The following is a 27459-nucleotide window of genomic DNA, read 5'->3' as shown; positions in this document are numbered from 1 at the left end:
ATATATATCTGTATGGCAGTGACCAGCATGTTATATAGTATATATCTATGTACTATGTGCCATCTCCCACTAAGACATAAAGCCCTAGAGGAGAAAGACCTTTTTTTGTACCTCCTTTATCCTAAGTGCCTAAAAAAAAACATATACCATATATTGTGTGCCCAATAAATGTTTCCCTGAATCTCTCTTATCAGCATTAAAACATGCCATATATTTCACAACTTAAAAATAATATACCCTTAATCTGATATTGCCTCTAACTACTGCCTCATTTCTAAATTGTATATTTTCACTGCTTGTTTTTACTAATATTTCACACTCTTTTTAACATATTTAATCATGTTTTGAGAATGGATCCCTATGTAGCCAAATAGAATAGTCAATAGACATCATCATACTAAATCTAAAAGCATTACTTGACATGATTGATTACATTCACTTTTTTCACTTTGTCATTGAGGCAGAATTATGTCTTGATTTGCTGTGTACCCCAAGGGCCAGTTCTTCTCAGTCTCTATTGCTGGTTGCTTATTATCTTCCTGACATCTAAATAATGAAGAAAGCTAGTGTTCATTTTTTATCTTTTTTTAAATCTCTCTACATATCTTCTTGTTAAGCTATATCATTTCATCCATTTCTCTGAAATTATTTTATTAAGATTCTAAAATTTAATTCCCTAATTTCTCCTTGAGTTGCAGATTTGTAAACCTAACTGCATTTCATCTCTACTTATAAATCTAAATGCTAAAAGGTTATAATGCTTCAGGTTTAATTATTAACTGTTTTCTTTCCCAGACAGGACATAAAACAGGGATTTTATTCTCAGTAAAAAGTTATAATTTTTCTATTTCTCTGCCTATAACTTTGGAGTTATCATTAGCATCTTAAATATATAATATACACCAGACAGACCTAACTTCTCACCTCCACCACTGATACCACCCTATCCAAGCCACCTTAATCTTGTGTCTGGACTAGATCGTGAGCACGCTATTTGACCTTCCTGCTTGCTCTCTTGCCCTCTCCTAGTTAAATCTTGATACAGCCCTGGAATAGTTATTTTATAACATCAGTAAGATCATACAACATGTATGCTTTCAAACATGTAAATAACTCTGACCTAACTTCCTACCAGTTTCCTGCACACTCAGTATGTTCTTTCTTCACTGGGCTCCTTGTCCATTTTTAAGCATGGAATGCATGTTCCCTCTCCAGGATGTAACTTTTTCTCTTTCTGTTCCCCGATCCTGGACTGGTCATCTACTACACATCATGTGACATGCTCAGTCACTTCTTTTGTACATCTGCTCATCTTCTACAGAAGTATGCCCTCATCAAGTGATTTAATAGGCATTTTGACTTTAAAATTATATGTAGCACATATAATTTTAAATTTATTAATTTCTTTTTGATTTCTGTAAGTAGAATATCAACTTCAGGACAAAACAAGTATTCCCTAGCACATAGTAAATAGTAATTATTTGTTAAATGAGGAAAGAAATATAAGAATGAATGACTCAAAAGATATAATCTTAACCAAAAACTAAGCACAAATGGTTAAATTCCTCATCAGAGATATCCTAGAAAATAGCACATCCATGTTCAATATGTGATATATGTATTGCTTCACAAGAGTAAGTACTGATGCCTCTACATTAAATAATTCACATATGTATGACTTGATGACTTCCAGAAGTAATTCTAGAATAGTGTTGATGGTAGTAAGTGAGAGAGAAAATATTATTAGAACATAAGCAAATGTATTGTTCACTTATTTCAACAAGGATGCTGCATTTTAAAATATCTTATTCTCAACTTCCTAATTAAAGATGATTTTTCTTACACATCACTTCTGTTCTTATTTGAGTATAAATTACACCAGCTAGCATTTTAATCAAAATGATGTAAATAATAGGGAAAATTGTAACCCAGAAAAATATAAATCTATACATTAGAAAATTTCTTTTCTATAAAACATATATGGGAATGAGGCATTTAAAAGATAGCAAAAAATCATGGTTTATTGAGTTGCAGAGAACGTAAGGAGAAAAATACTGCATTAGTTTTTAAGTCAGAAAATAGTGACTAGTTCAAACTGAGTCGCTAATTAGTTTTGTGACCTGTAGCATATCATTTAACCTTTCTGGATCTCAGTTTTATTTTCTGTAATATGAAAGTGTTGGATTCAATTAGCTCTAAAATCCATTCCATGTCTGAGAATCCATAAGAATGTGGGGAAAAAAAAGTCTCTAGGAACTCAAAGTGATAAATGCTATCTCTGTCTATTAAAAGGGAAATAAAAAGTTATCAAATTGGTTCGGTTAACTTTGGACCTTAGTAAAACTAAAAATCTGAATAAATTGATGTGAAAAGTCTGAACAAATTTATTAGACATACTGACTAAAACCAAACCCGGCTATATGAGTATCAGTGTAATTCAAAGTTCTGTGATGCAGTAATGATTAATAATAAAAAAGAAAATATAAATTTGACTTATAGTAAATGATATTTTAATGAAATAGTTAAGAAGTGATATCCTGGACTAAACCCTCCTTGGACAGAAAATACATGGATGATATTCCTATGATGTCCCTTCCTCCATAATGTAAAAAGTAATATTGAATAATATTGAAAGCATAAATTGAGAATTACTTTTTTGTATTGCCTTCCCGCTACAACATAAAACCCTCCTATTTCATTTTTAAAATTTTCTTTATTTTTATTTATTTCAAAAATAAAGATGAAGTCTCCCTGTGTTGCCCAGGCTGGTCTTGAACTCCTGGGCTCAAGCAGTTCTTCTGCTTTGGCCTCCCAAAGTGCTGAGATTACAGGCATGAACTATCTTGCCCTGCAAACCCTACTATTTCAAAATCTCCACTTTTTCTCACCACATCACTTCCCTAAGAGAATAAACACCTTATTCATTTTAATGTCACTCTAAGCCTACTTTTTTATGTTAAGCTGCTACAATGAACTTTAATGATAAAGAAAAATAAATGATAAATCAGAGTTTTAAATTTAAAAATTAGTACTGAAAATGTTATTACCATAAAAAAAGTAAATAAGGGTGTTTTGGTCTTGCAGATTATTTTCTAGAACTTCACTGTCCATTATGGTAGCCACTACTCATGTGTGACTATTGAGCTCTTCAAATGTGAACCCTAAGTGTGAAATGTTCACTGGATATCGAGACACAGTACTCCCTCTACTAAAAAAAAAAATCTTAAATATTTTATATGAAGTACATATCAAAATTGTAATATGGTGGATACATTGGGTTACAATAAAATATGTTATTAGTTAATTTCACTTACTTTTCAAGTGTGACTAATAAGAAATTTAAACTGATATGATTCACGTTGTATTTTTATTGGAATTATTGAGAGGATGTTTAAATAGTATGTTTTTGTTGCAGTAGTTTGAATAGTTAGAGATGGTATTAAAGGTCATCAAAATACTTAGAATTTTGTTTTCAACTAAAATATTAATGTCTTTATTATTATTATTATACTTTAAGTTTTAAGGTACATGTGCACAATGTGCAGGTTTGTTACATAGGTATCCATGTGCCATGTTGGTGTGCTGCACCCATTAACTTGTCATTTAGCATTAGGTATATCTCCTGATGCTGTCCCTCCCCACTCCCCCCACCCCACAACAGTCCCCGGTGTGTGATGTTCCCCTTCCTGTGTCCATGTATTCTCATTGTTCAATTCCCACCTATGAGTGAGAACATGCAGTGTTTGGTTTTTTGTCCTTGCGATAGTTTACTGAGAATGATGGTTTCCAGTTTCATCCATGTCCCTACAAAGGACATGAACTCATCATTTTTTATGGCTGCATAGTATTCCATGGTGTATATGTGCCACATTTTCTTAATCCAGTCTATTGTTGTTGGACATTTGGGTTGGTTCCAAGTCTTTGCTATTGTGAATAGTGCTGCAATAAACATACGTGTGCTTGTGTCTTTATAGCAGCATGATTTATAGTCCTTTGGGTCTATACCCAGTAATGGGATGGCTGGGTCAAATGGTATTTCTAGTTCTAGATCCCTGAGGAATCGCCACACTGACTTCCATAATGGTTGAACTAGTTTACAGTCCCACCAACAGTGTAAAAGTGTTCCTATTTCTCCACATCCTCTCCAGCACCTGTTGTTTCCTGACTTTTTAATGATGGCCATTCTAACTGGTGTGAGATGGTATCTCACTGTGGTTTTGATTTGCATTTCTCTGATGGCCAGTGATGATGAGCATTTTTTCATGTGTTCTTTGGCTGCATAAATGTCTTCTTTTGAGAAGTGTCTGTTCATGTCCTTCGCCCACTTTGTGATGGGGTTGTTTGTTTTTTTCTTGTAAATTTGTTTGAGTTCATTGCACATTCTAGATATTAGCCCTTTGCCAGATGAGTAAGTTGCAAAAATTTTCTCCCATTTTGTAGGTTGCCTGTTCACTCTGATGGTAGTTTCTTTTGCTGTGCAGAAGCTCTTTAGTTTAATTAGATCCTATTTGTCAATTTTGGCTTTTGTTGCCATTGCTTTTGATGTTTTAGACAGGAAGTGCTTGCCCATGCCTATGTCCTGAATGGTATTGCCTAGGTTTTCTTCTAGGGTTTTTATAGTTTTAGGTCTAACATTGAAGTCTTTAATCCATCTTGAATTAATTTTTGTATAAGGTGTAAGGAATGGATCCAATTTCAGCTTTATACATATGGCTAGCCCGTTTTCCCAGCACCATTTATTAAATAGGGAATCCTTTCCCCATTGCTTGTTTTTGTCAGGTTTGTCAACGATCAGATAGTTGTAGATATGTGGCGTTATTTCTGAGGGCTGTTCTGTTCCATTGATCTATGTCTCTGTTTTGGTACCAGTACCATGCTGTTTTGGTTACTGTAGCCTTGTAGTATAGTTCGAAGTCAGGTAGCGTGATTCCTCCAGCTTTGTTCTTTTGGCTTAGGACTGACTTGGCGATGTGGGCTCTTTTTTGGTTCCATATGAACTTTAAAGTAGTTTTCTCCAATTCTGTGAAGAAAGTCATTGGTAGCTTGATGGGGATGGCATTAAATCTATAAATTACCTTGGGCAGTATGGCCATTTTCACGATATTGATTCTTCCAACCCATGAGCATGGAATGTTCTTCCATTTGCTTGTGTCGTCGTTTATTTTGTTGAGCAATGGTTTGTAGTTCTCCTTGAAGAGGTCCTTCACGTCCCTTGTAAGTTGGATTCCTAGGTATTTTATTCTCTTTGAAGCAATTGTGATGGGATTCCACTCACGATTTGGCTCTCTGTTTGTCTGTTATTGGTGTACAAGAATGCTTGTGATTTTTGTACATTGATTTTGTATCCTGAGACTTTGCTGAAGTTGCTTATCAGCTTGAGGAGATTTGGGGCTGAGACAATGGGATTTTCTAGATATACAATCATGTCATCTGCAAACAGGGACAGCTTGACTTCCTCTTTTCCTAATTGAATACCCTTTATTTCCTTCTCCTGCCTGATTGCCCTGGCCAGAACTTCCAACACTATGTTGAATAGGAGTGGTGACAGAGGGCATCCCTGTCTTGTGCCAGTTTTCAAAGGGAATGCTTCCAGTTTTTGCCCATTCAGTATGATATTCGCTGTTATAGCACTGAATACACAAGTTGACATAAAGTTTTAAAAGAATATATTGGTATGTACTTACTGACACAAACAAATCCCAACCCTATCATTTTCACAATACAGAATTAATTAACACAATTTAGAATTGCAATTTTTCAGAGAATAATTGTTGCTTATACTTACACATAAGCTTCTGCCACCCACATAATTTTAGTAAGTTATGGTGCTGTAAAATGAGATACTATAACAAACATTTAGGAAAAGTAGAATATCTATATGAGGCAATTAAAACCAATAAAAAGTAATCTATAATGTAAATATATTCTATTTTTTATATAAATTATACTGTCAATACTGAGGATAAATATAATATTTAATTTTGTCAAACCTTCCATTACTCATGGCTTAGCAGATATACCTTAGTTTAAAGTTAACATAAATGTGAATTTTTACTAATTTTGTTTTAGACTTTATTATTTTATAAAAATGCCTTAATTAAATATGTATATTAGTAACTATTCTATTTTTTCATAAAACCTTATAAGGTGTTTGAAAAATAAATCTTCAAATATCAACAACGAAGACTAATATTCATCAGAATATTTTTCAAGAGAAGTGTGACAATAAAAATGACTTTCACTAATAATGAGTAGACATTAGAAATTTTTCCCTGAAGAAAATACATATTCAATCACAATCAAATGGATGTTTCAAAAGTGGAGCAATTTGAGTGTCAGATATTAAGATAGATTATTCTTGTTTTTCACCAGGTTTACTTCAAGATTAACATAAGTTTATGGAGTTGCACTGAAAGGAAGCATTTTTGAAAAAGTAAAATAAAATAGAATAAAAGCATCACCACTGTGGAAAGTTCCTTGGTTTTGCTTTATTCCTAATCATATTATTGAGAGTTGTCTTTCATCTCTGAATTTTTATAGTTGTTACTCTGTAGTTCAGTTATTTGCTCCATAATACCTATAGTTTCCCCATCTGTAAAATGGTGCTAATATTCTTATCTAATATTTTGTTGAGTTGATGTGAGAGTTAAATGGAAAAACGCTTGTAAAATACTCAGCATAATGTCCTGCACATAAGAAGCCCAGAATAAATTTTAGCTTTCACTTTTCCAGCTTATCTGTACTCTTAATCACAGTATGAAACACAAGGAAGTCTTTCTAATTTTATGAAGGCCTTGATAGGCTAATTTTATTTTTAGAAAATATCTCATTTCCTCTTCTATGCATATCTATGAAGAAACTTCTAAAATCATTCATATATGCATGATTTGAATGCTAAGGTACAGCATATAAAAAAGCTGGGTTAATTTAGCATCTCATTCTCATATAACTATTGAAGAGAAACAATCTTTAGAGTATAGAATAATGGATTATGGATAGATGAATAAATCTGAGTATTTAGAGAGGGGAATAAATCTGAATCTCCTTGACATACTGTCTTCACTCTTTGCCGAATGAAAGATGGCTCTCTTATTTACTTAGAAGCCCTAATTTTAACACTTTCAGAATATCTGCATTTTCCTGGAGAAACTAGCTCCTGAGCAACATACGATGAGGATACTTTCACCAATTAGAAAACCCAAACACTATTTTTCATTTTGATTTGTTCACAGATACAGCTGGGATGAAAAGCTTTTTACTTACAAGAAATGCTTTATTTTACCCACGAATTATTTGCTATTCACTGGGATGATATACAGTATACATTATAACGTATAATTTGGCTTCTCAGGCTTATTTTCTTTTCATTATACTTTTATCTGTATTCTAGAGAAGTGAGTTTTCAATTAAGTACTTTTCCATTTTACTTATTTGTGCCTATTTTGTATTTTGTATTTGTGCCTATTTTGTCCGCTCATTTGTTCATATGTTTTTCCTCTTAAACAGAAACAGCATTCATGCCTTTGAGTTTTCAGAGACTTTTTTTCAAATCATAAAATTTCAGACATGGCATAGCTTTTAACGACAATTGAGTTTAATATTTTTATATTATAGATAAAAAACTGAAGTCCAGAGAGGTTAAATATTTATTGAGGTCAAAAAGCAATTAGTTATTCAGTTTGTTCACTTTTTTCTGGCCTACAACATAAGCATACAGGTGTACCAGTTTTGCTTGAATATGCATTTTCTGGGCTTTGCTCTCTTCTTCATCATCATCACTATTGCCCTACATCAGGCCTAATCTTTTTTTTTTTTTTGAGATGGTGTCTTGCTCTGTTGCCCAGGCTAGAGTGCAGTGGCATAATCTTGGCTCACTGCAGCCTCCACCTCCCAGGTTCAAGCAATTTTCCTGCCTCAGCCTCCTGAGTAGCTGGGGCTGCAGGCGTGTGCCACCACGCCTGGCTAATTTTTATATTTTTAGTAGAGATGGGGTTTCGCCATGTTGGCCAGGCTTGTCTCGAACTCCTGACCTCAAATGATCCACCCACCTTGGCCTCCCAAAAGACTGGGATTACAGGCATGAGCCACTACGCCTAGCCTAGGCCTAATCTTCTCAGGTGAAGCCTAGAGCAATTTTATCTTAACAAATCTTCCTACCCCCACTTGTAGTGCCTCATGACTATAAAATATATTGATGCTATAACACCTCTCTTCTTATAATATTAGATTAAGCAGGAGCGTTTACAAAGCAGAACCAAAACCAAAACAATATATGTTACTTTATATGTTTACACATTTTAAAATCCCCTAAGGAATACTCTATAATAAACAAAAGCCAAAGATGAATGCTATAATTAAAAAATGTATTGTATTTAGTATATGACTGATGTCCTTAATTTACAAAGAATTCAATGAAAGAAAAAAATTAGGGGTAGTAGGAAAAAACAAGAAAAATATGTGGACTAGGTATTAAAAACATGGAGATATGAATTAACAATCCTTTGTCATTTCCTTGTCATACAATGTTTATCTGGTTGTGTTCAGTTCATCTTTATAAAACCCTATGAGTTGTGTGTTATTCTACCCAATTTACATTTGACGACAATTAATCTCAGAGTTTAAGTAATCTGTCCAAAGTCATGATGTCCTGGATAGTTCGTGTGTGTATAGTTGTCTTGGCCAGGACATTACCATATGAACATTGTTCTATATGACCTTTTCTAACACAGGACATCATTATGTTACAAGTGGTCAGTAAGGCTGAGATATTGTGGAGATATCAGTGATACTTTTTATGACACCAATCCTCAATGTTCATTGTCCAAAAGGTTTTGTTTGTGAGCAAGGTGGAATTGGGTGAAGGGAGCTTACTTCTGGAACTTACACCTGTCTTTTTCTACCCTCTTGTTTCCAGAGAGTACGACATAAAATTTTGTTCCTTTTCATACCCAGAAGCCACAGAAAGTCTGATGATGTCAATGTATAGATGATAGCTGTGAAAGAGATAATAGAGAGATAAAAGAGAGAGTAGATGATAGGTAGATAGAAAGATATAGAGACAGATTTTTAATATAAAACATCTTATACATTTGATGGGGTAATTCTCTTAGCTGAGGTATTATTGAATCATTTAATGACATCTTCTTATTCCCATGGCTCAAAATACCTCTTACCATTTTGAGAAGCCAGTCCCTGTGCTTTGGGAATTTCTAGCAGTCAGAAATTTAATGATCAATCAAAATTTGGGCCTTAATGAATCATGATCTATTATGTATTTTTCCCTCAGTGATTCAGGATGCTGTTTCCAGATGATAATCATCAAAAAAAAGTAAATAAATAAATACATTAAAATTTGTCAAGATGATTTAGTAGTCAAGAACTTTTTAAACTTTTTTTATTATATTTAGTTTTGATACTGCCATACATTTTAATATCTGACACTAAATTAATTTCTAATTTTAAAATTTTTTAATTATTTTATATTGACTCATAGACATTATTAATCTATATATACACATAATTTTGAATAGTTCATGATTAAATGTAATTTCCTTTCTCATGGTCACAAAAAGGTATTGTAATTGACTATTTTAGTTTGGAATCTGGCAACAAATATCAGTTCTAACATCTTATTTCACAGGCTTTAGTGTCCATCATTTATGTGCTGAATGCAATTGTAAAATTAGCTTAGATTATATAAAAAGAAAACAACTTGAGTGAGGAAAAGAATAAAAGTATGAAGACAAAAACTTTAAAAAAAAAGTTTACAAGTTATTTTTGTCACCAAAATAAACAATACAATTTTACCTATATTTGATAGATGTAATTCTCTTGGTGACATTTCTTATTCAATCATGTATTATAATATTTTGTTCTTATATTTTCAAAAAATCATTTTTCATTATAAGGAAAGTATTTTTTAAAGCAGGTGGAAGATCATTTGATATATATCTGATATGATTTGCATACATCAGAAATAATTGAAGACTTTATTTTCTTTAAAATTTATATAAATCATCTTATGAAAATCGTTTTTAATTAACACTAATTTCAATATGGTTTCTAAAGCTAAAAACTTTGGACCTTTTTTAAAAATTATGTATTTTTAATGTAAGGTTTACAATAATGTAAGTTTTGAAAAGTAATCTAATATTAACATGTCATACCTACCAGAGATCTGCAACTTATCCTAAAATTCCTGCTAACAATCCAAAAGGAATACACAAATCACTGTGTCACACAATTTGTTATAAATTCAAATTATTTTCTCCACATAAGATATTTTAAAATGTAAATACATGATGAAGTAGCAGTTTCATTTAATCTTACTTAATTTCAATACTAGATGGACCAGCCACTAACTTAGTATTACCAATGTCTCAGGCATGCAGAAGAAAATTTTCTCTTTGTGTTCTGGTTGACTGCTTTCTGCCTCTTTGCACACCTGTAGTATTATAAACTCATAAATGCAAAATTACATCGCATCCCCTCTTCTGTAACTTCTCCCCAATCAAAGCAGATACAATAGAATGAAAGTAACCATCTCCCATGGTAACATCCCTCCAACAGTTTATCAGCTCACTATGGTGTCATACTATCCAATAATTTCAATGCAAAAATATCTTTACAAATGGGTCCTGAAGATTCTTTACACCATGAAAATCATTAGCAAGGATAATTAACTGAGACTGCGGTGATGAATAGAGCTGCATTACTGATCAGTGTAATAAAGAACAGAAGCCACTAATTACAGATAGAGCCTCGAAGCTACTGAAAAATGTAATTTAACATTGCTGCCTGGATTCCACAAAGCCAAATATAAGTTTAAAATTAAAACAATAAGGTCTTCCAACAGATAATGCTTTGGGGACCAATCCAGGTGTAAGAAAATGTGCCCATCTGCATGGAGTGCCTTGGATCTAGTAGGGATTGTGCCTTAGGAAAAACATTTAAAAAATTAAAACTCCCTAAACATTTTGTTAGGTACTGTTATTATAACCCTGGCCTTCTATCACGTTATCAGGTAATTTATTTGAATTTTTAAAAGATTAAAAAGAATTTAGAAGAACATGTAGTACAAAAATAGCATAAATATAACAAAGCTGTAGGTCCAAAGAGTCACTTAGAATTGTGTGTTTCTTAGATACAAGAAAGACATTATTTCAACTGCAGAGAAAGTAGTAAGCTGCGGAGCAGTGTTTTCAAAAATACTTGACTGTAAGAATTATATGAGGTCCTTGTTACAATCCAGATTCCTGGGGAGTACCTGGGCAACTATAATATAATCTCAAAGGGGAGGACCTGGGATATTGATTTCAGTGACAGCTCTAGATGATTATCAGCAGACAAGTTTGAGTGCAGTGGAAACAAATGAGATTTGGGGTTTTAATATTGGTTCTTTGAATGTTGGATCTGCCGTTTTATAGCCATATATCCTATTGGAAGCTATTCTTTCTGAGTCTCAGTTTCTTTAGAATATGAAAATATATCAAATTCATCAGGTATAATACTTAAGTTTCAAGTGCATATACATTTCCTATTAATGTGTTTGTCCATAGTAGACAAGCAGCCAAATATCAGTTCCCTCCCACTTTCTTCTTTGCTGTATTTGACAGTATTTTACCTTTATAGTTTTTTTAAATTCAGTGAATATATAGTCTCACTAACAGTGATTCATGCAATGAGAGTCACACTGAAGAAAATGAAGCTATGAGAATATTATCTGCTTCACAACTTAAAGCACCTCACAGTATATATGAATATCTCATGCACTTAATCCCACTGCAAAAAAGAGGGAGTAAGAAGACAGACTTTCATTGCTATGTCAGCCCACCGTGTTTTACAGCACCAGATGCGCAAATTGCCTAGACAGCCTGCCTTCTTCTATTACAGTATTGGAATGTGGTAGCTGGTATATTCTCCAGTTGTAAGTCAAGAGAATTTTAGCATAAAGCAGGGGTTTCATATATTTATATAAAATCCTATTTGGTAAAATTCTACAGGAGCTAGAAATTTTCCAGAATATGTCAGATAAGATGTATTATTGGGAAATTTTAATCCTTTAAGAGTTTTCCTAAATAATTTGAAATATTCTGTATTTGGAAATAGCTTCTCAATATTACTATATTCATAAAACATAAGAGCATGTCTTGGATTCTAATACTATAATTTAAAGTCTGACTCAAAGAGATAATAAAAAAATCCTTATCACAAGTTATTGTATATGATTATCTTCTAGTAGCATTAAGATGATAACTGATATAATAGCCTCCCAAAAATTCAGCTGTAACATCCATACTGTAAAGAAGTTTCCTTTTTAGAAAAAAAAATGGTAATCTTATTTTCAAAAAGTCTAGTTTTCAATCTTGACTTTTAATCATATATCTTATTCACCTAAATATTTATTCCTGGCACACATATGCTTCTGAGCTAGGCCAAGTGGGGAATATTAAAATTACACACAGAAAAGATCATATAGATCATCAATTCTGTAAGTATTATATATACATTTTAATTAAATGGCTAAAAGTTTGACTATGAAATACATAACAATCTATATAAATTTAGAGGAGGACCCAACTATAAACAGCGTGGCTGACCAGTCGTGTACTATAATGCTTTACAACTAATTTAATGGCATAACCAATTAAAGGTTAACAATGCCAACAGAATATTTCAGAGCCTTGGATTTGAATTTATGTAATTTCTTGATGTACATACTCAAGGGTCACATTAAGCCCTCTCCAAAATGAAATCAAACAAAAGATAAATAATATATTGTTACTCTTTAGTTTTTTATTCAGTATTTCACAATATTAATATCAAATTATTTCATTTATTTATCTTTTGGCAATAAAGATTTCATTCATGTATGAAGCTGCTTTTCAGTGTTCAGTATACCAGTTTGTCTCTTATTAAACTGGCTAGTTTCAAATCTATTAGACCTCTTCCATTCTGAAGAGGAATGCACAATTTTCAGCCATAGATTTATTCATAAATATTACAGACTGTCTTGGAAGATAGAAGACAGAGAAAAATGTAGTAGTCAAGGCATAGCCTTAACGTTTGAAGTAAAAAAAAAAAAAAAAGAACTATAGTTGCAAACAGGCAAACAGAATATCCTCTTCCTATTTGCTAAGAGTTATTCTTTACCCACAAACATTGCTACTTTATCTCTCTCCTAGACTCAATGATTAATACAGATCCAAGTTTTAAAAATGAAAAAAATAGAAATAAAAATAAAAGGGTGGAGGTTATGAATAATAACAGGAAACTTAGGTATCTGAAGTAAAATACTTGAATTGGACATAAAGCAAAACTTTGAGCTTTCCAGAAGTCTTAAAAGTTGTAAGAATAAATAAGAGCATTGCATGCTCTCGGCTTTAGGTCTTTTCTAAAAGTGCCACTTTATAGCTACCTATCTTACTATTATCTCACAGATAGTTTATATGTCTGTTGAAGGAAGGCACATTAGAGAGATATCTCAATATATAGTTGCCCTTCCAAAGTTAAGTCTTTTTTTCAAAGCCAAATATGAAAACCTAGTGGCTAGCACATAGTAAATATTCAATAAACGTCAGCCACTCCTCAATGCTTCAGTTTTCTTCACTTGTTCTTATTTTATATCAGAAACTAATCAAACTATTATTTGGAGATTTCTCTAAGTGTTGAAATAACATTTGATAGAAATACATCCCAGAAGTGGTTGTGTGTTAACACCAATAGTATACTGCTTATGCCCCTAGACATCAAGATAAAACACCTCTGAGAGGCCCACTGATTACCATATCCAATTAGTTTGAATATTGTAATTAAATTTTTGGCAGTTTATTATTTGAAATCTCAAGTTAAACTATACAATAAAAAATTTGGAAGTACTTGTAGGAACAGTGAATAGCATTGCTTGAGAAGAATGTGTAACTACTGAGATTAAGACCCTCATTAAAGAGTAAGAAGATTAAGAAGTAGACAAAACTAAACAAGAGTCTAGAGTCAGGAAGTAAATAGTTCCCCATCACTACCACACACCCCCAATGTGTAATAGAAAAATATATTGAATCCAATTAGTATTATATTAAGCAGTCACTAATTATAAAGAAAGCGTTTTGAATTTTGGTTACATACAAAAGCCAAAACATCCTTTTATATACCTACCTAATTTTTTTATTTATTTTACGTTTAAAATGACTACAACATTAAAAAAAACACTTGAGCAATAGAAGAAGGTAAATCATGGAAAAGGAAATAGAAAGTAAGGGTAAGGGTTAAGATTAGCTCATAGAAATGCCTACCATAAAGTACTCAGTAGGTGCAGAGATGTACCAAAATGTTTTCTCTCAACTTCCTAATGGTCAAAGCAATCAGGATGAAATTTAGAAACACAGTGTCTAAAATATTAGGGAAGTGAGGGGGGATGGGAGCCAGTTGTTTAAAAGATATATAGCTTTTGCTGATAGTGAGGCTTGAGAGGAATTTCTCCTTGGAGATACTGTAAAGAGGAAGCTATTCCATACATTGACTGATGTTCTCAATAACATCTACACAAAAGGAAACCTAGTGAGTTCTTCATGATTTTTTTTAATGTCCAGAAGGTAAACTGGTGGTAAATGCTCAATTGCAATTTAGTAAAAACAAATCTATCAGGGCCAAAACATTGCCATTCAAGTATATAGCTCCCTGGAGTTTTCAAATCCAGATTTATTCCTTTGGGATTTAAGAGGAAATGGTGTATTCCTGTGTACAGAGGGCACTCATTGTGATGGGCAGAATGTCTTTATTTTATTCCTTTTAAAGTTACAGTATTAAAAAATAAGAAAAGGTAATTCCTCAAATTAAACTCCAGTTGAAGCAATGGCATACTTCTGTAAAGAATGTCAAACAGCATGATGGTTTAATGATCAGTTTTCTGGAAAGGGAATCACCATGGGAAATTTCTGTTTTGATTTTTTTCTTCCTGAGGCCAGAGCTGTAGTAACATTTTTATCTGGCCTTATTCTCTATCAAGGTTCACTTTGAAAACTTCAAAGGCCATGTTTGGAAAATGAAAATAGCTCTCATTTTTATTCATTTTCATTTCAGACCAGCATGTAAAAATGGCAATCCTTTTAATCCCTGGGAAAAATGCTTTTAGACAAACCATGTAGGTGTTCTTTTTTTCCGGGAATAAATTAAAACTAATGTATGAGGAACTATTAAAGATAATGCATTGACACAGTAGGCCACTAAAAACAGAAAAGGTAGAAATCATAATAGCTCTGTGCCAATTTAAACTTTATGTATCTAAGATATGACACATTTAATGGAAGCCTTGAGGGCAACAGTGAAATTAAATAATATACACAAAGATGAAGGATCTAATTTTTCCTTTTAATAAGTTATTTTACATGTTATTAGAGACCATAAAGTAGTAATAGATTGATGTAGGGTACTGATATTTTATATAAAATACATTCCTGTTTTATGACCACATGTTAGTCTTGATCTTTTTCTTGTACCATGAAGGAACTACTGCTCTAAGGAAAAAAGGAAAGCTGCATGAGGACCACACAACTCCTGGAAGAGGTTTCCCTGGCAACACAACTTTTCCATTCATCTGGTTGCAGTGTTTTCATCCAGTAGCCTGTCACCTCACTCAAAAGCAGGGCAATGGAGAGAAAGAAACTTGTCAAGTTTTTTCTTTTAACTAGAGAGTAACCTACTTATTGGGTCCTGCAATTAATTTCAGGTAACCCAGCATATGTCTCAGTATACCTTGCTTTATGATTAATTTTATGGCTATAAAATTTTCTTGAGAAAGATAATTTCTTAGAGTAAATTTTTAATATAAAATTATCAGATTTGCCTTTCATTCCTACCTGAACCACCTTGCATATTTTTAGTCAGCTAGTATGTAATTTTTTACTAGTTTATATATTCTTATATAAAGAACAAAATCTCCAAGATGGTATTCATGCTGTACCATGGCACAACTTATTAGATACCACATAAATCTAAATAAAACTTTTACATGTGAAGCAAACATCCATAAATATAAATGAATATTCTTTGGTTTCCATAGATATTAACTTAGTCTTTAAAATTTATTAAAAATTTTTCCTGAATGCTTTTTAACTCTGTATGCATTTTTAATTAATATACAATCCAAGATTAATGTAATTTCTCTAACTCCCAAGACAGCCTCATAATCATATTTAAGCTCTAGATTCTACAGTTAACCTAAACAGTATACAGTATAAAGATGGCATGCATTTTATAAATATAAAATAATACACTATTTAAAATACAAGGAGAACCAGGCAGAGGTTCACAATGCCTTATTCAGAATTCTAAATTCCTGTATCCTTGAGAACCAAAATGTTATTCATTTAATGGTTAAATGTGATTTGAGTTGACTAGGATGCTATATATAGTCTTTATAATCACATTTAGTTTGAATATTCATATATTTCACTGTCAAAATATGTGGCCACTCACATGTTTCAAGGGATATATAATATACACAGCATTACTTTCCTGAAATACCAAAACCTCTGACTTTTGTTCCCAAGTTTCAGTAGACATAAATAGACACGTCACTATGGACAGACAGACACATCAATAGAAAATTTGCATATTGAAATAGAGTAATTACTTTTAACACACTGAATAAAATAATAATTCATGAATCCAAACTGATTTACACAACAAACAAATAGGTAAGGAAAAAGAGCTCTTCCTTATGATAAGAAGATAGCTATGTTTATATCCATATAGATATAGATACATAGATATGGAAATATACAAGTGGAATTAGAAAATACTCAATGGTTGCTAATAACAAGTGTTGGTAAACATTTGATGAGCATCAAACTTTTCTAGCAGTTTCAAATTACATGTCTTTTTTTCTTATAAATCCAAAAGTTAAAATTCATAACTTTATAATGGAGAAACCTAGTAGACACCAACTTAAGAACATGATATTTAGCATCACTAATACTGAGAAAAATCAGTTTTATATTCCTTTTGATTTCATTTACTGAGAACAAAAGAAAAAAAATCACTTCCAGAGCACTCTCACTAAAAATGTATAAAGTAAATCTAATCATGAAAAAATATATAAATCCAGATTGAGAGACAGTCTACAAAATAACTGACCTTCACTTCTCAAAAATAATTTCAAAATAAGGAAAGACAAAGAAAAATTGAGGAACTGTCTCAGTTTACAGGAGATACATGACAAACAAATGTCATTCCTGTTCATATAATTTTGATGCAGATAAAATAAGCATTCACCTCCTTAGAGAGAAAGCAGTAAGAGACATTATTTAGTCGGGGAAGTTACAAAGTGTTCCTTCTGTGGCTAACAATCATTGGAAACAGTGGAGGAAAAAGAAGAGAGAATGTGAACAGGGAGGGACAGCATTCGGAGATATACCTAATGCTAAATGACAAGTTAATGGTTGCAGCACACCAACATGGCACATGTATACATATGTAACAAACCTGCACGTTGTGCATATGTACCCTAAAACTTTAAGTATAATAACAATAAAATAAAAAAGAAAAATAACCTCCCAAAAAAAAAAGCGAGTAAAAGAAAAAAATACAGGCAAGTCTGGTAAAAGAATTAAAAGTAATCTAAAAATATTTAGTCCTAGATACCCAAGAAACAACTAAGTTATTGTATTACAATATAGAACATAATTGGTTTTAGCCAATATAAAAATATTTGAAATAATTACTTACATTTTGAAAGATTTAAATGACTCAGCAATCAAGATGTTCAAAGTGTACAAACATAAAGTACCTTTGAAGTACTTAAGTAAAAAGTGCATGTTTTATGAGAAGCAGCCCCTTCAATAGCTTGCAATGTGTATATGTCTCAAACATATTTTCCTGATAAGAGATTTTTGTCATGAGAAATTTTTCAGTGGGACTGTCATGCTGGTTTTAGTTTAAATAAAAATCAAAGGATGGTGAAAGAATGTGTTAGGAAATTTCTTCTGCAATAAAATTTTTATGTTTTAACTAAGAATTAAACAAACCAGAAAAACAAAGTATTTCTCTGATAAATACAAACGAATTAAGGGTAACCTATCAAGTAAAAGTTAGAGCTGTCTAACATAATTACTTTTTAAACTTTTCACTTTGAAATAAGTATGGATTCATCCTGCATACTCTTCGTCTAATTTTCTCCAATGATTACATTTTATATAACTATAGTACAATATCAAAGCCAGGGACTTAACATTTGTACACTGCCTCTGTGTATGCTTGCAAGTCCTTATAGCAATTACTTAAAGTTCAGTGATATTAATATTAATATTTCATATTCTTAAGATTTTCTAAAGATAGCTCCAAATCTGCTTAAATAGTGATTAATATTCACTAAGTATAGGCAATACATTTTTAACAAAATTGCCACATTTGTTTACTTAATTTTAAGTATCTATACCTTAAATGTATATACACTAAATATATTTAGATGTTAGAGATGCAGTTGCGACAAGAGACAATAATCCTTGCTTACTAATATTAGCGCGTGTGTGTGTGTGTGTGTATAAAAATAAAAGTATACAAAATGGGTCAGATACTATTAAATCCTATGGGGGGAAAATTAAAGCGAGGAAGGAGGAAGTGAAATGGTTAAGTAATGGTGCAATGTTATACAAGTGAGCAAGGAAGGATTAGCACATAACTGTGTAAAGACCTGAAAGAATTGAGAGAACTAACTGTGGTTTTTGTTGTTTGTTTGTTTGTTTGTTTTTAAGTACTCCAGGCAGATTTATAAAGGAAGCTGCTGGAAGGAATTCATTCCCTTTTTGCTGTTCTGCCTTCCACCTTCCACTGTGTGAGGACACTGCAAGAAAGCCCTCATTAGACACCAATTGCCAGCACCTAGATCCTGGAATTTTTAGCCTCCAGAACTGTGAGAAATACATTTCTATTTTTCTATAAAATAATAATAAAAAGAACTTCCATGCAGGAAAAAAAAATCCAGTTGAAAGGTCCTGTGTTGAGGGCATGCCAGCTTTGTTTGAGAAGCTATAATCATGCCTGTGTGACTATAATGAAAGAATAAAAGAGAAATTAGCACAGAAGAATGTAATGTAGTCCTTTTCACTTTAAGCAAGAAATTTGGCTTCAATTCTAAATGTGATAAGAAAAAAACAGAAGGTTCCAAACGAGAAGTGACATAATATGAAATGTTTTAACAGAATCACCTTTGTTACCATATTGCAAACAAAATGAAAGTGCATTAAGGGCAGAAGTAGGAAGGCAAGTTATGCGGTTATTTTGATAATCCAGAGGAGCTGGGATGGTGACCTAAAGCAGTATGGTAGCAACGGTTGAGTGAGAATGTGGAATCCTGGGTATATATTAAAGTTTCAGCAAAAAGATGAAACAGATATGGGTTATGAGAAAGAGTCAAGTTAAAGATGATATCAAAATTTTTTATCTGAACAACTGGTAGTGTTGTGGTAAATCCTTACCCCATCAATTTATGTGACCAATAACTGAGTGGGAACATTAAGGAGGGGATGGTTTAAGGGAGAATCAGGATCTCAGGTTGGAAATATTAAGTTGAGTATGCCTGTTTAATAATCAAATGAAAAATAGTATTTTTGTAATTTTCAGTATTTATTTGGCAAGAGATTAAATAATCTATAGTACAGTTACTACTTTCTCTTTTTCATAAAAGTTATTTTGATATAAAATCAACCTGACCGGGAACTATCCAAATGCATAAGCCTTTAGCTCTGACCTATTATATATTTTTGCCATTAATAATATGAACATCCACCAAACAAGAACTTGAGACTGTAACTATTTTCTCTATTAAATCTTCATATTAAATTAGTCATTTAAATATGATTATTTTATTGCTAAATACTTTCCATTACATTCAAACTTATTGAGACATCCTTAAATTTTATAATTTATTTAATGGATTAATTCCTTAGCTTCTAAACTGGTTTTCTGTACTGCAACCCTATTTTCTTCTTAATAACTCATCATCTACATCCCCCAATGTCTTATTTTTTCCAAAACAAAAGTGCACTCATGCCCTTCTAGGGCATAAATTTCTTTAACGGCTTTCTATTGTTATAGATAAAGTTCAAACTTATTATGACGGCCTATAATTTTGGGGAAAAAAATTCACCTAAAAACAGTTTTTAAAAGATTAAAACTCAAATGCTTGAAATTTCAGTTATTTTACGAGCTTTCTATTCAAACTTGTTAGGGTGCTAAGACATTACGTACTACACTACTACTACTACTACTACTACTACAAATAATAATAATGACAATAATTATAGTTATTCATCTCAGTTTTGACAGAGGATACCATTTCTATAAAGAATGTAATTTGATTGTAGACATTAAAATAGTTACTAGACAGGAACTAGGATGATGGTAACACTGACTTTTGATCTGAGTCCTGGCTATATGTTTTCTGTTTGAAAAAAAGTCATTAAGTATAAAATTATAATTTTTATTATTTTAGAATGCATATTATAACAATACATTTCTTAAACTGAGAAATTAATATTTAAAAAGTACAGTAGGGGAAAGAGAAGGAAAATATGTTTTCTATGTGCTTGCTTTAATAAATAATGCCACTGAGGATGTAAGTTTTCAATGTCTAATTATTAAATCAGCGTTATTCATCATTTTAACAACTTTCATGGGGTTCTCATATTGAGACTCAAATTAAATTTGTAATATTAATCCTAATATAACTATTTTTTCCTAACAAGAGCATAAACCTTTCAAAATTTCATTCCGCATGTTTATAACTGAATTTATGATTCTGACATATTTCTTTTTCAAATCATGTCCATCATTATATGAACGGGTACTGAATTTATCCATATTTACTTATGTCTTTCTTCAGCCACTCTGTCAACCCACTTATCTTTTTGATAGCTCAGTGAGCTGGCACTAGTTTTGCACCTCAGGATGTTTACTCTGGCTAATTTAGCCACTGATCTTCTAATGTCTGGTGCTTGGCAATAAAGTCCCAGTTGGAGTTTTCAACCAACAGCAGTTTGCATTCAGTTACTTAATCTCTGTTTTGCAATCTTAGTACCTTCCTTTCTGATTGAATGAAGACAATTGCTCCTAGGGATACCTGAACCTGAAATGAACTGAAAATATTTTATAGCTTTTCAATTTGCCAGGCAGTAGAAGAAAAATTCATACCAATCCCATTGCTACAAACAGCTGTTACTATAAGGTGATATTGCTATGGAATCCTAAAATAGAACAAGGCAAATACCATCCCTGTGAGGGTTCTACTATATTTTGTGGATCTCCAGCTGGAAACTTAATTATAATTTAAACTGAGCATACTGAAACAGCTTTCCTGCTTCTATTCAGCATACTTTTACTGAATTGGATAATTTAATCAATAAGTTACAACACTCTTTAGTGTGAAGCTGCATAAACTTCTAGGAAGAGAGAAAATCTGATCTTTGATTTCTATTATCTTTATCTTCCTGCACTATATTCTTCCAGGACTTTAGCTAATACCTCTCCCCATCACAATAAAGTCTTTAAAGACTTAGAATCTATTTTCTGTTTCTTGTGTCCATATCCTATAACCAAAGACCACCAGGAACACCCCTGAGTTTATTCTTGTTTGCAGCAATAAATACTTCACACAATGGGGAAATGTGAAGTTATCTCAGTAAGCGAGTATTAAAAGAACCTATTGTATCATTTGGGATTTGGTTATTTGGGGAAGAAATTAAGGAAGCAAGACTGCCCTGGATTGTCTGTTACCAGGAAGTGGGAGCAATTTTATGATTAGGTATGTCACCAAATCTTATATATATGGATGATATACTAGAGTGAGGCTAATGTAATTGAGGATAAAGTAACTGCTAAAGAAACAACAGTCACTTGTATCTGGTATGTTGTGACCTGGACAACGTTCCTGTTTTGTTTATGCTCAGATAAAATTAAGGATTGTTCTTGTTTTAGTCATTGTTCATCATGGTCATTGAATGGTCGTATTTTATTTTAGGGTTCTGTGAAACAGTTTATGTTCAACAGGAGACTTAAAGACTTAGCTGAGAGTCCCAGGCCAGATCCTGAATGTCAGGGCCTCCATTTTTACTTTCTCACTTGTATCTGTTAACAAATATTAAAATGTTGCACAGTAAAGTATAAAATGTAAAAAAGAAATAGTATGAAATTAAGATAATTCCTCATAGGGACATTGCTTGATTGATTATTTATTATGGAAAGACCTGCAAAACAACAGCATCAGTCTTTAACCGTAAAATCTTTTTTTCACATCAAATTCTGGGGAGGATGGTATTAATCAAGGCAATTGGCAATGTCAGGTAGAGGTTTTAATATACCTCTAAAAATTTGGCAAATATAAGGTCAATCTTTTTTGCCCTCTTTCTATTTGCACTTGCAATTTTCCATGTGTTTTGTTTCTAAGTTAGAGCATTTCTAAATTAAAGAAACTGAAGACATGTTTAAAATATTCTAAGATCAAAATATAATTTTCAATGCCATTACTATGCTATATTAAAAATTATCTTTATTTTATGGTGAATATATAATACTTCTATACAAGAAGCCTCTTTACCTTACTTGATTGAGACAATTATTTGATTAGTCAATTGAAAAATCAGGTTAAATCGGGAAACCATAAAGCAGCAAAAAATGTAGCCATATATTAAAAGTTGTTTTTTAATTTAAAACATATACAGAAGTAAACTAGTTCAACCACTGTGGAAGTCGGTGTGGCAATTCCTCAGGGATCTAGAACTAGAAATACCATTTGACCCAGCCATCCCATTACTGGGTATATACCCAAAGGATTATAAATCATGCTGCTATAAAGACAAAAGCACACGTATGCTTATTGCGGCACTATTCACAATAGCAAAGACTTGGAACCAACCCAAATGTCCAACAATGATAGACTGGATTAAGCAAATGTGGCACATATACACCATGGAATACTATGCAGCCATAAAAAATGATGAGTTCATGTCCTTTGTAGGGACATGGATGAAGCTGGAAACCATCATTCTCAGCAAACTATCGCAAGGACAAAAAACCAAACACCGCATGTTCTCACTCATAGGTGGGAATTGAACAATGAGAACACATGGACACAGGAAGGGGAACATCACACACCGGGGACTGTTGTGGGGTGGGGGGAGGGGGGAGGGACAGCATTAGGAGATATACCTAATGCTAAATGACGAGTTAATGGGTGCAGCACACCAACATGGCACATGTATACACATGTAACAAACCTGCATGTTGTGCACATGTACCCTAAAACTTAAAGTATAATAATAATAAAGCAAAAGAAAGCACACGAATGCATGAAAAGAAAAAAAAATAAAAATAAAACATATACAATGTATGATGTAAAGACAACATCTTTACTTTGAGACTTTATTGGCTGATTTGTATTCCAGCTTTTTACATAAAACTCATCTTGGGATGTGAAGCCAAGATGGCTGGATAGGAACAGCGCCGGTCTCCAGCTCCCAGCCTGAGCGACACAGAAGACGGGTGATTTCTGCATTTCCATTTGAGGTACCGGGTTCATCTCACTAGGGAGTGCCAAACAGTGGGTGCAGGACAGTTGGTGCAGCGCACTGTGTGCGAGCCACAGCAGGGCGAGGCATTGCCTCACTCGGGAAGCACAAGGGGTCAGGGAGTTCCCTTTCCTAGTCAAAGAAAGGGGTAACAGACAGCACCTGGAAAATCGGGCCAGTCCCACCCTAATACTGAGTTTTTCCAATGGGCTTCGAAAACAGCACACCAGGAGACTGTGTCCGACACCTGGCTCGGAGGGCCCTATGCCCACAGAGTCTTGCTGATTGCTAGAACAGCAGTCTGAGATCAAACTGCAAGGCAGCAGCAAGGCTGGGGGAGGGGCGCCCGCCATTGCCAAGGCATGCTTAGGTAAACAAAGCAGCCAGGAAGCTTGAACTGGGTGGAGCCCACCACAGCTTAAGGAGGACTGCCTGCCTCTGTAGGCTCCACCTCTGTGGGCGGGCACAGACAAACAAAAATTCAGCAGGAACCTCTGCAGACTTAAATGTCCCTGTCTGACAGCTTTGAAGAGAGTAGTGGTTCTCCCAGCACGCAGCTGGAGATCTGAGAATTGACAGACTGCCTCCTAAAGTTGGTCCCTGACCCCTGAGCAGCCTAACTGGGAGGCATCCCCCAGTAGGGACAGACTGACACCTCACTCGGCTGGGTACTCCTCTGAGACAAAACTTCCAGAGGAACTATCAGACAGCTGAATTTGTGGTCTCACGAAAATCCACTGTTCTGCAGCCACCGCTGCTGACACCCAGCCAAACAGGGTCTGGAGTGGACCCCTAGCAAACTCCAACAGACCTGCAGCTGAGGGTCCTGTCTGGTAGAAGGAAAACTAACAAACAGAAAGGACATCCACACCAAAAACCCATCTGTACATCACCATCATCAAAGACCAAAAGTAGATAAAACCACAAAGATGGGGACAAAACAGAGCAGAAAACCTGGAAACTCTAAAAAGCAGAGCAGCTCTCCTCCTCCAAAGGAACACAGTTCCTCACCAGCAACGGAACAAAGCTGGACGGAGAATGACTTTGATGAGTTGATGGAAGAAGGCTTCAGACGATCAAACTACTCCAAGCTATGGGAGGAAATTCAAAACAATAGCAAAGAAGTTAAAAACTTTGAAAAAAAAATTAGACGAATGGATAACTAGAATAACCAATGAAGAGAAGGGCTTAAAGGAGCTGATGGATCTGAAAACCAAGTTTCGAGAACTACGCGAAGATTGCAGAAGCTTCAGTAGCCGATGTGATCAACTGGAGGAAAGGGTATCAGTGATGGAAGATGAAATGAATGAAATGAAGTGAGAAGGGAAGTTTAGAGAAAAAAGAATAAAAAGAAATGAACAAAGCCTCCAAGAAATTTGGGACTATGTGAAAAGACCAAACCTATGCCTGATTGGTGTACCTGAAAATGACAGGGAGAATGGAACCAAGTTGGAAAACACTCTGCAAGATATTATCCAGGAGAACTTCCCCAATCTAGCAAGGCAGGCCAACATTCAGATTCAGGAAATACAGAGAACGCCACAAAGATACTCCTTGAGAAGAGCAACTCCAAGACACATAATTGTCAGATTCACCAAAGTTGAAATGAAGGAAAAAATGTTAAAGGCAGCCAGAGAGAAAGGTCCGGTTACCCACAAAGGGAAGCCCATCAGACTAACAGCTCATCTCTCGGCAGAAACTCTACAAGCCAGAAGAGAGTGGGGGCCGATATTCAACATTCTTAAAGAAAAGAATTTTCAACCCAGAATTTCATGTCCAGCCAAACTAAGCTTCATAAGTGAAGGAGAAATAAAATACTTTACAGACAAGCAAATGCTGAGTGATTTTGTCACCACCAGGCCTGCCCTAAAACAGCTCCTGAAGGAAGCACTAAACATGGAAAGGAACAACCAGTACCAGCCACTGCAATAACATGCCAAATTGTAAAGACCATCGAGGCTAGGAAGAAACTGCATCAACTAACGAGCAAAATGACCAACTAACATCATAATGACAGGATCAGATTCACACATAACAATATTAACTTCAAATGTAAATGGGCTAAATGCTCCAATTAAAAGACACAGACTGGCAAACTGGATAAGGAGTCAAGACCCATCAGTGTGCTGTATTCAGGAAACCCATCTCATGTGCAGAGACACACATAGACTCAAAATAACGGGATGGAGGAAGATCTATCAAGCAAATGGAAAACAAAAAAAGGCAGGGGTTGCAATCCTAGTCTCTGATAAAATAGACTTTAAACCAACAAAGATCAAAAGAGACAAAGAAGGCCATTACATAATGGTAAAGGGATCAATTCAACAAGAAGAGCTAACTATCTTAAATATATATGCACCCAACACAGGAGCATCCAGATTCATAAAGCACGTCCTGAGTGACCTACAAAATGACTTAAACTCCCACACAATAATAATGGGAGATTTTAACGTCCCACTATCAACATTAGACAGATCAACGAGACAGAAAGTTAACAAGGATATCCAGGAATTGAACTCAGCTCTGCACAAAGTGGACCTAATAGACATCTACAGAACTCTCCACCCCAAATCAACAGAATATACATTTTTTTCAGCACCACACCACACCTATTCCAAAATTGACCACATAGTTGGAAGTAAAGCTCTCCTCAGCAAATGTAAAAGAACAGAAATTATAACAAACTGTCTCTCAGACCACAGTGCAATCAAACTAGAACTCAGGATTAAGAAACTCACTCAAAACCGCTCAACTACATGGAAACTGAACAACCTGCTCCTGAATGACTACTGGGTACATAATGAAATGAAGGCAGAAATAAAGATGTTCTTTGGAACCAACGAGAACAAAGACACAACATACCAGAATCTCTGGAACACATTCAAAGCTGTGTGTAGAGGGAATTTTATAGCACTAAATGTCCACAAGAGAAAGCAGGAAAGATCCAAAATTGACACCGTAACATCACAATTAAAAGAACTAGAAAAGCAAGAGCAAACACATTCAAAAGCTAGCAGAAGGCTAGGAATAACTAAAATCAGAGCAGAACTGAAGGAAATAGAGACACAAAAAACCCTTCAAAAAATTAATGAATCCAGGAACTGGTTTTTTGAAAAGATCAACAAAATTGATAGACCGCTAGCAAGACTAATAAAGAAGAAAAGAGAGAAGAATCAAATAGATGCAATAAAAAACGAAAAAGGGGATATCACCACTGATCCCACAGAAATACAATCTACCATCAGAGAATACTACAAACACCTCTATGCAAATAAACTAGAAAATCTAGAAAAAATGGATAAATTCCTCAACAAATACACCCTCCCAAGACTAAACAAGGAAGAAGCTGAATCTCTGAATAGACCAATAACAGTCTCTGAAATTGTGGCAATAATCAATAGCTTGCCAACCAAAAAGAGTCCAGGACCTGATGGATTCACAGCCGAATTCTACTAGAGGTACAAGGAGGAACTGGTACCATTCCTTCTGAAACTATTCCAATTGATAGAAAAAGAGGGAATCCTCCCTAACACATTTTATGAGGCCAGCATTGTCCTGATACCAAAGCCTGGCAGAGACACAACCAAAAAAGAGAATTTCAGACCAATATCCTTGATGAACATTGATGCAAAAATCCTCAATAGAATACTGGCAAACCGAATCCAGCAGCACATCAAAAACCTTATCCACCATGATCAAGTGGGCTTCATCCCTGGGATGCAAGGCTGGTTCAACATACGCAAATCAATAAATGTAATCCAGCAAATAAACAGAACCAAAGACAAAAACCACATGATTATCTCAATAGATGCAGAAAAGGCCTTTGACAAAATTCAACAACCCTTCATGCTAAAAACTCTCAATAAATTAGGTATTGATGGGATGTATCACAAAATAATAA

The 27459-nt window shown here is 33.9% G+C and overlaps 1 long non-coding RNA gene across 1 annotated transcript in view; it reads left to right on the top strand.

The window, feature by feature from the left end:
- LOC116809497 (uncharacterized) overlaps nt 1–27459 on the top strand; it is a 108277-nt gene that overhangs the window by 73364 nt on the left and 7454 nt on the right. The window lies entirely within an intron of this gene.

Source organism: Hylobates moloch, unplaced genomic scaffold (assembly GCF_009828535.3).
Source record: "Hylobates moloch isolate HMO894 unplaced genomic scaffold, HMol_V3 SCAFFOLD_1, whole genome shotgun sequence".
Lineage (NCBI taxonomy): Eukaryota > Metazoa > Chordata > Mammalia > Primates > Hylobatidae > Hylobates > Hylobates moloch.
The sequence above is the reverse complement of the archived record's forward strand: the minus strand, read 5'-3'. Positions and strand labels throughout refer to the sequence as shown.